This window comes from Passer montanus, unplaced genomic scaffold, assembly GCF_014805655.1.
Source record: "Passer montanus isolate IOZ18808 unplaced genomic scaffold, ASM1480565v1 scaffold3, whole genome shotgun sequence".
Classification (NCBI taxonomy): Eukaryota; Metazoa; Chordata; class Aves; order Passeriformes; family Passeridae; genus Passer; species Passer montanus.
In genome coordinates, this window is record NW_024367707.1 from 6047872 (window position 1) to 6059925 (window position 12054).

The 12054-nt window shown below is 40.5% G+C and overlaps 1 protein-coding gene across 2 annotated transcripts in view; it reads left to right on the forward strand.

Moving 5' to 3' along the window:
* The first annotated feature begins 5490 nt into the window (after positions 1-5490).
* The window catches only part of ADGRG2 (adhesion G protein-coupled receptor G2), a 57885-nt gene continuing 51321 nt past the window's right edge, over positions 5491-12054 (forward strand). For both annotated transcript variants that reach the window (XM_039714495.1, XM_039714496.1), the window contains exon 1: positions 5491-5539. The gene's annotated coding sequence lies outside the window, so the exon portion shown is untranslated. The remainder of the gene's footprint in view (positions 5540-12054) is intronic.

Below are 12054 nucleotides of genomic sequence, written 5' to 3' on the forward strand. Positions count from 1 at the left end.
AAACTGGAGAAGGAAATCTTCTCTCCTTTGATACACCAAAAGCAGATTGCCTTCCTCAAAACACCATGTTGTCTTATATTTTAGTCTGCCTTTACACCATCAGTCTCTTATTTTGCAGCTGAGATATACATACTTTGTTTAAAAGATACAGCAAAGCCAAGAACAGAGTTAAGACAGGACAACTATGAACACAAATTTTCCTCTCAGGAAAAGAAGAAAAAAAAGTGTTTTCAGGGGTGAAAGGACTTGGCATGAAAGCTAAAATCCCTTCTCTAGTACGTGAAAGATACACACTGCAGACCGTACACTGGAAAAGTGTTCCATGATAAAAAAGATCCTTCTCTGTTGCTTTACCAGTTACATGGATGTAGGAATCAACAGGGGTATAGTAACCTCCTTGACTTTATTTTAACAGTTCATGCTATGATAAAAGTCTTACTACATAGGAGCATTTAGTGTGGAACCATTAGAGTCAGTGTCAATTTTCAGAAGTTAACAGAGCTTTTTTTTGTAAAATAAGTTTTAAAAAAAGAAAAGCAAAAATGTGAAATGTTCCCAGAATTGGAATTTGCCTGCCAAGATCCACATAGACTTACTTTTTATGGACAAGTTACAACTCCTTTAAAATGTTTATTTAATGGAAATATAAATGTCAGTACAATTTAAAGAGAGTGAGTGCCATAAATAGAGAATTGAAAGGTTTAATTGTCCTTTCCAGGTGTTCTCTTCAGAACTGCTTTCCTTGGCAACCCTTCCTTGTAGTTTCCCATAATGTTGATTAGCACCTTGGTCTGGGCTTTTGGGTATGTGAGCCTTTCATCACCCTCAAGTTTTTTATAAGTTGAGGATCATGTCCTTTGGTTGGCCAAAAGTGTATTTTATTCTACGGGAAAGCAGAGTGTTAGCAGAAATTCCTCTCACAGTGTGATAGACCAGCTGAGGCTGGAGGGGGCCTCTAGAGATAGTCCAGTCCAAATTCTTGCTCAGAGCAGGGGCTGCTGTAGCAGTTGCCAAGGATCATATCTGGACTTCTGAACATCTCCAAAGGTAGAGACTCCACAAGCTCTCTGGGCAACCTGCTTCAGTGTTCAACAACTCTCACCATAAAATATCCTTTTCTTATGTTTAAATGACATTTCTTTCATTTCAGTTTGTACTCTGTTAACCTTTTAGTCCAGTAGGTAATAATTCCTCTCAATTCCACAGAATGGAGTGTTGCATGAGCACATTTGCAGAGGGAGAAATATTGAAGAACACAATGCTCATCCTGCTGCTACAAATAATCATTCACTTGTCACGTAAGGTACACGTAAGGAATTTTGTTAAAGAAAACAGTATCAAAGATCTCTCTTCTTTTTTGGCCTCAATACCTAACAAACTGCCTCCACCTTCACCTCATTTTGGAACATAAATGCAACAGGGACATTTAGCTGGAATACAGTCTGACAGGACATGGCTGCAACATGGAATTCAGCAGTGCCAAATAACATGGTGAATATAAATATCACCTGCCATCAGTAATGACACAAGCAGTGAAATGCATATTTCATTGGTGAGACAAGGCTTTTAGAGGTTAATCACAGAGACACAGTTGTTTTTATTATTACTCTTTAAAAACACTTCCTGGACCTTCAGTAAGGAAGATAGTACATATTTCTTTTTTTATGAATAAACTACTAGTCAAGAGAAAATCTTACCCTGGGTTTTGTACTCAGTATTTGACAACATAGGTAAAATCACAGCTGGATAGACTAAACCTCCTTATTTAATGATTACATATCTAAAAGATTTCTTTCATATATTGGCTCAGTTAACATTCAGCAAACACTACACTCATGGTACCCACACCTTGTGCTACTTTCTGACAAAAGAACATTAACAAGTAGTTATTCTGTTGGAATGTTAGATAGGTGTATCTACTCCAAGGACTCTTTTGTGAGATACGGATTTATTGGTCAGGCACAAATTTTTATGAGAGGCAGCTGCTTTTCACAAATCAAGCTCTCAACTTTGTGCCTAATATGTGCAGTTTTAAGATTAGGTTTTAGATCCTCCTCCCTTGATACATTTAAATCCTTTCAGCATCACAGCTAGCCCATATAATTTCCTTATCCTAAAATCTGTCACTCATTGTTTATGTCTTTGTAATGCTGAAATCAGAAAATACACCAAAGGACTCATAGACAATTTTATTTAATCTCCAGTGCTACCATCAGTTAAAACAAAAACCCTAACATATTTTTACCTAAAGAGCTGCAATTTACATGATTGATGACTAGTGCATGACATTATAGAACAGGAGTGATTTTCAGGAAGGACTATATTAATACATGAAACAGAGAAGTGTAACCATTTCAACTGCTTCTTGTACCTTCAATCAGTTTCTGAAGTTCACAGAAATGTATCACATGGTAGAGAAGAAGACAGAATCCCACAAATCCAAGAGCCACAGAAATTATCTCTTTTGCTTTGTTTTTTAGACCAATTAGATTTGACATGAAAGGTATCATATTAATGCCATATTTTATTTTAGTCAGTCCCCTAAATTTATGCTCCCTGGGGTCGACCATATACTCATCACAGGGCAAAGCAGCCTCCCAGTCCCACTAAGAAGAAGTGAAGTTCTATCAAGCATCTTTGTGAAACAACAGCTTCAAACCTTCACAGCATAAATGAAAAGGGAAACATACCTTACCACTACCTCCACTCTCCTTTTTCTCTTGTCAGTTACACGTTTCTTTCCTACAAAGACATGAATTATATAATTAGAACAAATTCCACTTGGATACGTAAATTCTAAACATGAAGTTAATACCGCAACATGTCAGGGTAATGTCTTATCTCCCTAGGAAACATGTATATATACACAAACATAAATAAAGAGTTTAAAGTAGTAGTAGTAGTAATAATAATAATAATAATAATAATAATAATAATAATAATAATAATAATACCAATAATAATAACAATACCCAAACCATTTAGAAAGAATAATGTGAAATTCTGGTTAAGATGAAATTAATGGGAATTTAGTGACTGACTTTGTTGGAGTTGTTTGCAGGGTTTCTACATTCAATCTTGTTGAACACAGGTTAAAATAAAATGCTTCAGTTGTTCAATCCTTGAAATCCAGTACTTTCCCACTAGGAGAATGCATGGCCAAACTGGATATCAACACCAGTTTATGGTAGCTGTGCTCCCATTTTCTGGAGAGTCTTCTAGATCCAGAAAAAAAAATATTTTATTTAAGATGTTTTCATATGATCATTTTGTTTGGGGAGGGAAGATTAGACTCCTTCTCTTCAAGGAAGTATAATTTCCTTAAATGTGCATTTATCACCTGCTGTTCCTACTGAACCAGTGTTCAGTATTGCACAAGCACAATAAAGGAGGCATTGAGCAATCTGAATTAACGTAACCTTTTTTTTTTTTTTTGGTGTTTTCTCAAAAACATGAAAAAAAACTAGTGGGATTGAAAAGTTCTTTGTTACTCAAATATCCATGCTTGCTCCTCAGACCTGCTCAAGTGTGTGATTTCTTGGTAAGTACATAGGAGTTTGCCTTTGGCTTCTATGCAAAACCGCCCAGATCCAGTGTAATCCTAGAACTGTATAGATGGCATAGATGGCAGCTAAGCAGAGCAATACAAATACACTGGTATTAAGTATTAAGTAATTAATTAGAGATTAATAAGACTTAATTTTTAGGTCATTACAAATCAATTTGTTTTAGTTTCTCTATGTATTGCTGGACACCACCCAGCTGTATGCAATACACTGTTTAAATAAACAAAAATATAAATTCAATGTTTATCTTTTGTAAATTGCACAGCAATTTCTCCTAGTAAATTAACTTGGTCTGAGTGGAAAGAGCATAAGTATTTTGAAGTAAATTCCCTGCCTGTAATTACATTTCAGTGACTGAAAATTCAGCAACTGGCTCATTTTTACCGAAAAATCATTCATCAGAAGTGTTGGATAGACAGACTTCCATTTATCTGTACACCAGTAACTATTCACACAACAGACAACACAGAAAGCTTCCTAACCCTGCACTACCAATGGGTGGTGTCCAGGAGTAAACTGGATTTCAATTTCCAGCCTTGTGAAACCTTTTAGTCTTTCTGAGGAGACATCACTAAGCCATGTTGGTACAGAGCACTGTCTGTGGACATGTCAAAAGAGCACTTATACAGAGTCACTAGACAAGTCTTTTCATAGACAAATGGTATTCTTATGCATTGCACCCTTAGCACTAACTTTAGGACAATTTTTATTTTCTTCCTCATTGACCTCAGACATCCAGATCAGAAGTGGTTATAATTCTCCCAGGTGATTTAAGCTAAGAAGAGAACAGAATCTGTGGTCCTTAAACCTTTGAGGAAGTGAAAGATGTTCCACTAAACAAGACAGAGAAAGACAAATGCCTCCTGTGTTTTTCCTATGTGAGGAACTGCAAAAGCACTGGCCTGGTGTCTGACTAGATGCCAGCTCCAAAGCATCCAAAAGCACCATGGATCTAAGCAGAAAGACACAAGTCTCTTCATCTACCCCCATTTCTTCCTTGCAAGTATTTCTCTACAAAACTACACTCATCATGCAGACTCACTGCATCCTCAGGAAGACCTGCTGTCTCTGGAGTTCCTAGAATTTGTCCCTGTCTTATCTTTTCAGTAACACTGAGAAGCATTGTCACCTAAAGCCTTTTCCTCTGGACGTGCTTTTCCCAGCTATGCCCTGGAATCAGGCTTTTTTTCTTTTTTCAGCAGTGCCTAGGTACCAAACCTCCAGCCTACATGCAAGGAGCAGTTACTAAGCATTTGGTATAAAATGAGTCATTGAAAATCCTGCCTTTTCAGAACATGCTTCGTTCCAAGCACTTGAAAAGTGGAAGAGGAGTGCCACAGCTTCAGCTTTCTGCCGTCGTAATAGCGAAGCTCATTTACACCACCAATAATCTGAACGGATTGAACAAATGAATCTCATTGAAGTTCAATGAAGGCTGCTAAATGTGCAAAATCTACGGTAACAGTAGGGCTTAATGCAGTTACGTCTATTTTAAAGGTGAGGTAAACTTTACAAGAGAGAAAGCCGGTTTAACCCTGAACACGATGCCCACCAAGGAACGTGGAACAGTTTATTCGCAGTGGTAGCTCCTGCCCCCGAGCTGGCTGCGCGCAGCCACCCAGTGTCCCCAGCCCCGTCCCAGCGCAGCCGGCGCTCATAGCCGGGCCGGGCTGGGCCCCGGGACCGCGCCCGCACCCGCGGGGCCGCCGGGCGGGAGGGGCCGCGGGCGGCTCCGCCGGCCGCCGCCGCGCCGCTGCCCTCGGCTTTTCGCAGCACCTCCCTCGCCTGCCTCCGCCCCCCGTCCAGTGGCTGTCCCAGCTGCCGGGGCCGCCGGCGCGCCTGCTGCGCCCAGTGCTGAGCGAGCGGCGCGGCGGGGCGGGCGGGACGGGACGGGACGGGACAGCACGGCACGGCACGGCACGGACGGGACGGACGGGACAGCACGGACGGGACGGGCGGCCGCCCGGCGCCAGGTGAGCGGCTGCGGGCTCGCGGCAGCAGAGGCGGCCGGGGGCGGCGGGCTCCCGAGGGCGGGAGGGACGGGCACCGCGGCAGCCGCGGGAATGGGAGTCGCCCTGAGCCGGGTGGAGGTGAGCGGCTCTGCGGGGCCGGGCGGCGGAGGTGCGCGGCTCCCTTGGGATGGGCTTTCCCGCCGACTCTTCCCGGAGGGACGAGCGAGGTTAGGGCGGGGAGCTCCCGCGGAGGCGGAGGAGCGCAGGTCGGGGAGCTCCGAGCTCCGCGGCGCGTCCCGCGGCTCCCGCTTGGTCACGGATCCTGCCCCGGAGTGGCACTGCGGGTCTCGCCCGGCCGGGCAGCGCGGCCCGGCGCTGAGGCGGAGGTGCCGCGGGCGGGCCCGGCCCGTTGGGACTCGCGCCGGGCCGGTGCGGGGCGAGGCCGCCGTGAGGGGCCGCGGGCAGCGCGGCCGGGCTTCGTCCTGAGGGCGCCGCGCTGCTCACCAGGTACAGCTCTCGGTGCTGCTGGTGGGGAGCTCTCCTTCAGCTTTCCAGCGTTAGTCCAAGTGCTTAATCGGTCAACGGCGAGAAACATTTAGTAACATCTTGAAATTTGCCTAAAAAGTGACTGATTCTTGTAGGGGAGTTGATGGGATTTGGATGAGGTTTAAATGAAGAGACAGGGTCCCGTTAGGACAGAATTGCTAGACCGGGTCGGGGTTTGCTCTCACACCCGTTTTCTGTGGGAACGGGTGCAGAGAATATATTCAGCTTGAAAGTTTTGCCTGCTTCTTTTGCCTACATTCTGCCAGAAAACCTGCATCGCTGAAAGTGATGCCCTCAGAGTCACCTTTTGTGCACAATGATTATTCAGAGCGGGGGCGTTGTCTGAGATTTTTTTTTTGTCATGTTCACTGGCTAAGTGTCCTGGAAGCATCCTTTCTTGACTGAATTTATTTTTGCTTATTTTGGAAACATATAGGTTTCACCATTCATGGATAGTATTTGTAACAGTACTGAACTTTTGTTGCTTTACTGTATTATTTTCTTGAATTTATTTATGTGGAAACAGGGAATAAATATTTGTAAACTAGTTCAAGATCTGCTTATCCAACAAATGAAATGTGTGATTGCACAAGCCTAGGCTGGTTTTGACTTCCATGAAATCACTGAATTGGTAAGGTTGGGAGGAACCACAGTGGGTCATCTGCACCAACCTCCCCATCAGTTTGAGTAACGCTGAAGGTGTGCTGGAATGGGCTTCAACATGAGCCAAAATAGAGTCTACAACCTCCACATCTAAGAGATATCAATCTCAAAGCAAATAAATTGTGTCTTCAGTTCTGTCATTTGTACTGAAAAAGGAAATCTGGTGTTCTGTGTGCCTACTCAGAACACGTTCCTCCCTGTGGCTTGCATAGGCTAACAGAGTACATCATTACTAGAACTGCACAAGCTGATATTCCTGTTCTTAAGCTTTTGACCTTAAGGGTATTCCCAAGTGGAAAGCAGACTTCTGTAACTGTTTCCATGGGGGAAACAAGCAAAATTTGTTCCTCTGCTTGGTGACCAGTGGTGTGTTTATCAAATTAAACCAAAGAACAAAAAAACCGTGTCTTTGCTTAGGAGGATCTCCAAGTACATGTCTTCACTGAGGAAGCACACTTATAATTTAATGATGAGGACAAATCTCTGAAGTGAATGTCGTGAAAGAAGATGCAGGAAAGAAATTGCACATAAACAAAATTTGCTCAGATACAAATTGGGGCCAAAAAATTTTCTACTTACATTGCAAGGTAATGTTGTGTCTGTGGTACTATGGTACCAAGTGAGCTAGTGTTATTGGTATCTTTATTAATATTACTTTAGTGTCTTAAGGTAATTCTGTAGATCAAATGGTGTTTGTTAGCACATTCTTTTTTCTTCAGTGCCTTCCAAATTTAATGTTAAACTTCTGTTTCTAATACATCACCAGAAATTGGCTCAGATTAGGGCGAGTTGGAGAGAGATAAAGAACTAGATTCCCATTCTCAAGTTACTAATTACTCCGTTTACAGTTTTTGTGCTGTGAGTGCTCTTAGTCAGGTCTTCCACTAGTAACCGTAGAGTGCTGGCAGATTGACAAAGTTTGGGAGTTCATGGGAGAATAACTCCTGTTAAATTTGAACAATTTTTAGTTCTTAATATGTAACATGATCACTGGCCTTGGCAAATGCACTTTAGCTTTAAAACTGACCACGACACTTGAGTTTTATGTTTTCAGTGGAATATTAGATTAGATTATTTGAAGGCCAAAGGGTAGCTCATGCAAGTAATCTCATAGACTCCAATGTAAAAATTAGCATGAATAAGTCACATTATTTGGCCTGAAATGTTAGCTTTATGATAAATGGTAAGTCTACTAGTGGTTTTGTATATCTAGGTCCAGTTAAAAGCTTTGCTCTTTTCCAGAGAAAAGGATTTAGAGAATATTAATTTGTTGGTCGGTGCTTCTCAGCTTGTGAAGATGAATGAGCTGATAGTTTTGTTTGTTAGACAGATGCTCATGATTATGAGGGTCTTACTCTTTCCAGTCATAAATTCCTAGTGGAGTTACAGTTGGCAAAGGCTCTATAATTGCTCTATGAAAAAGGTAGTTTTGTATAACTATATGGTAATTAATAGGACTCAATTACCTGGGAGTCTTTCATTCCTTTTGTGTAAATTTCCTCTGAAATTTATTGTTGTTCAGGATCAACAACGGGTCTTTTGTAGCTGACATCAAATCAAAGACAAAAAAAATCCATATCAGTCTCCTCTCTGCATGAGTCACATAGATTTGTCTTCAGCTGTGAGTTGAATAGTTTGTATGCCACAGGTATTCAACCTGTGAGGAGTGCTACCTACATCAGATTCAGGACAGTTTTATTGCAGGTGTTGGGAAGTGGAACTGATACAGGATTTTAGAAGTGTGTCTGGCAGTTCAAGTCCCAGAGTCAGCATTTTCAGTCTTTCTTTTATTGATGAGTTCTGTGGCACAGAAATATAAGTACTGTCTGGCACAACAGCTACTTTTCAGCTAGTGCCTTATAAAAATGTGATTATTTTGTTCTGTTCTAGGTCCTCTTCTGCTGGTTGCTTCAATATGGTGTTCTTAACAGCTCATAGAAAAAGTATAGTTAGTAACATGATGAGCTTATTTTTGTTTACTTTAAAAGAAAACTGTAGAATGCCAGTTATACTAGCTGAGACAGTAGATAGAAAACAAATACTTTATAAAGTTCCTCAATCTACTTAAAATACATTTTCAGCCTGTAGAATTTATAGAAAATTACTAAGATTTATCACAGTATTTCTGTTTAGTGAAATTTGCATGAGTACCTCAAGTGATGCCTTAGTTACCAAAAAAGAACAATTCTCCACAAATTAAGCACTATTTTCTCATTTATAGTGTTCCTTAAAGGAATCATTGAGGAGTTATGGTCTAAGAGATCCATCAGAAGGTTTGCTGAAGTTGTCATTTTTGACAAGATGTGACACTTTTAGAAATGGTAGAATTAGAAAGACGAAGAGTAATGTGATCATGATAATTGTGGAAGTGTTTTTGTGAACACATCACAAAACCTTTCTTTTACTGATACTTTTAGTGGTCAAAATATTCTCTAAGTCCCTTTCTTTACAGAGAAAAAGACTGTGCCTCTCTGTCTCAAATATTAGACATTTGGGCACGCCTGATTGTGAATTCTGCTAAATTCCCTGTTTAAGTTCTAAGTTCCCAAGCAGACTTTGAATACTTTTGTTTCTTTTGCACCAAATTACTTATGGACATAAGCTTACTGAATGGGTTTCTGATGGGCTTCATGTTCTGAAGTGACTTTGTTCCTCCATTATTTATTCATAGCATAGTCCATGTGTTCATATAAATTGGATTAAAAATGCTTTTCTTTTTTCACCCTCATCTATGTTTTGGCAAGTCAGCAATGTGGTGATTGTGTCTTATTTCTGAAAAGGCAAATGACTTTTTTATAGAGGTGGTGATGGTGAAAAAAGCCATGTGGTGTGTAGTTGTACAAAGTGAATTTTTTGAGCTGATACATTTGTGGGGGTGCACACAGGAATGATACAGATTTAAAGAAACTTTTCTGGAGCTGCTTTCAAGTCATCTACTCACCTATGTGATGACTGTCAAGTGTTTATGAATGTTTGGTGTTGACTAACTTGTTTCAGTTGTAGTAGTCTAACATAGGCAATGCTACATCTCCTGTTACTTACATTGAACCCTGAGGAGGAGAAGTGCTAAAGAAGGCCCAGAATGATGTTCTGGCATAACCCTGTTTCCTAGAATGTCTTAATAGAGGTTCCCTAAATATTTACCCCATGTGGAGACTGGAGTGCCAACATGACTGTATTTCCTCAGGCTGTGTAGGGTAGTGGTGCCATATTCTATATCAGAGTTTTTTTTGGACTTTGGAAGATGCTTCTTCAGTATAGCCATCCTTCCAAACTGATGAGTTTTACCTCTGTGGTGCAAATGATTGGTTTTGGTCATTGGGCTGTTGACTGAAGGAGTCTGAGAGACTGCTATAGACCACCCCCACCCCCCTCTTTCAACCAAAACCTCTACCAAATACTGTGCTTCTTAGCTTGCAGAGAAATTTTAATGGCTCCAAGTGCAAGATCCAAGAGACCTGTTAAGTCCATAAAGTGAAGCTTAGGATGAAATCACAGTATAATTTCTTTTTTAGGGTGTTGCTATTCAAGCCAGGAGAGCTTGGAAAAGAGAGTGGGGAAGAAAAGTGTAAACTGAGCAGAAACAACTATTTACTTTTTATTTTCCTTCACTTACAGCAAAAAGAAACTTTCAGAGCTCTTTTTTTCTTCCCCCTTTTTTTTAAAGAAGGAAAATTGAAAGCATGAGCTGAACAGTCTTCTTTTTGGCATGCCTGGTGCTCACCTGACTCTTCACAGCCTGCTTACATTGTTCACTGATATGAATATTTGAGGTTTAGAAAAGTCTTTGTCCTTCTCTCTTTCTCTCTGTATCAAATCAAGTCCTGTAGCTGAATACAAAGGTTTCTGAAAACTTTTTGTGTACTTTTTTGTGCTTATATCTCTGTATACCCTTTCTCATGCTTTTATATGGCTCCGGGTACATGTGTAGTGTTCTTTTAATCTTTTCTGATGTGTCAGCCTTTGTATGGTCTTCTACTCTGCAGAACACTTGTGGTTGTTTCCCCCTTCCATTAAACCTATATACTTCCATGCCCCAAAGTATTAAGGAAAATGTAAACAACCTGTCTGAAGTTGAAATAATCAGACTTGTGGCAAACATAACTACTTTTATTGCATCTCTGTTTGTTCTGCTTCATCAGTATTTTGTAAACTTTTCAGAGGAAACCTGCCCAGGCATTGTCAGTGAAGGGCTTTTTAGTTTGCTCTAGAATTAATAGAGGGTGTGAACAAAACTGTGCTCTTGAGGGAATACACCATGCAGACAAGGATTTCCTGGACAGTGTAAAACTTTTATAAGAGCTAGAAAAAGGTCTCCTGCTCATCTCCCAGGTGACAATTGGATATGAGGATGTGAAACATTTCCAGTCTGGGTGAGAGGGAACAAAACTTGCTTGTAATTCCCCCCTGTCCTATTTTTGCACTATATAGATCAAAAGTTGCTGTATAAGAGAATTAAGTACCAAAAGTGCAGGTTATTTTGGCCCTGAGGTCCATAATGGACCGCCATCCAATAGCATGTTCCACTCCTGAATCCACTTACACAGGCATAAGTGATTCAGTTTGCACTTTTACATGAATCTAAGGGGAGATATGTGAGTTGAACTGAAGGCAGACCTTGGCTTGCACAGATGGGCATTTATAATAAAAAAATTAAGAAAGTTATACTAATGCCAGTATCCTGCAACAATTGAAAGGCTAAACAAAGTAATGGATTTCTCAAAGAGTTCATCCTCCAGTTCTCTGAAGAACTCAATCAACCAATAGGAGTTTTGCAGATGACTGATGTCTGTGCTTAAGTGGCTTGTTGCTCTCTGTAAGCCAACTTATTAAGTAAAATATTTAATTTCTTTGAAAACAGTAATGATTTATGTAAGGAGGAAGGTCCTTGAACACATTAACATTACAGTCTTAGAAAAAGTTGGTGTTGTACATAAAGTGACTAAATGAATATGGTGACTATATAGAATACAGTTTTTACTGACATGATTAACATGGGAGAAAATTAATCAAAATTATTATCAGACAGTAATAATCCTATTACTGTCCTCTGGAAAACCACATAAGAAACCCATGGAACAACATTTTGAACTCAATGGTGCTACTTCTGCTGTTCAGTCAGTAAATTCCCTATGTGCCAAGATTTACTGTGACACAATAGTTTCCAACATAAGCGTCCTCCCTATTACATCTAAGCTGTTTCAGCCAAAATTTAAAAATAACATGAAAACTTCACTGCATTTTGGTTCCAGGCTGGAAAATATAAGGAGTTGATGGAAGAAGTCTACAGTCTTACATTCTGAAAGGAAAGGCATTAAGAAGTTTTC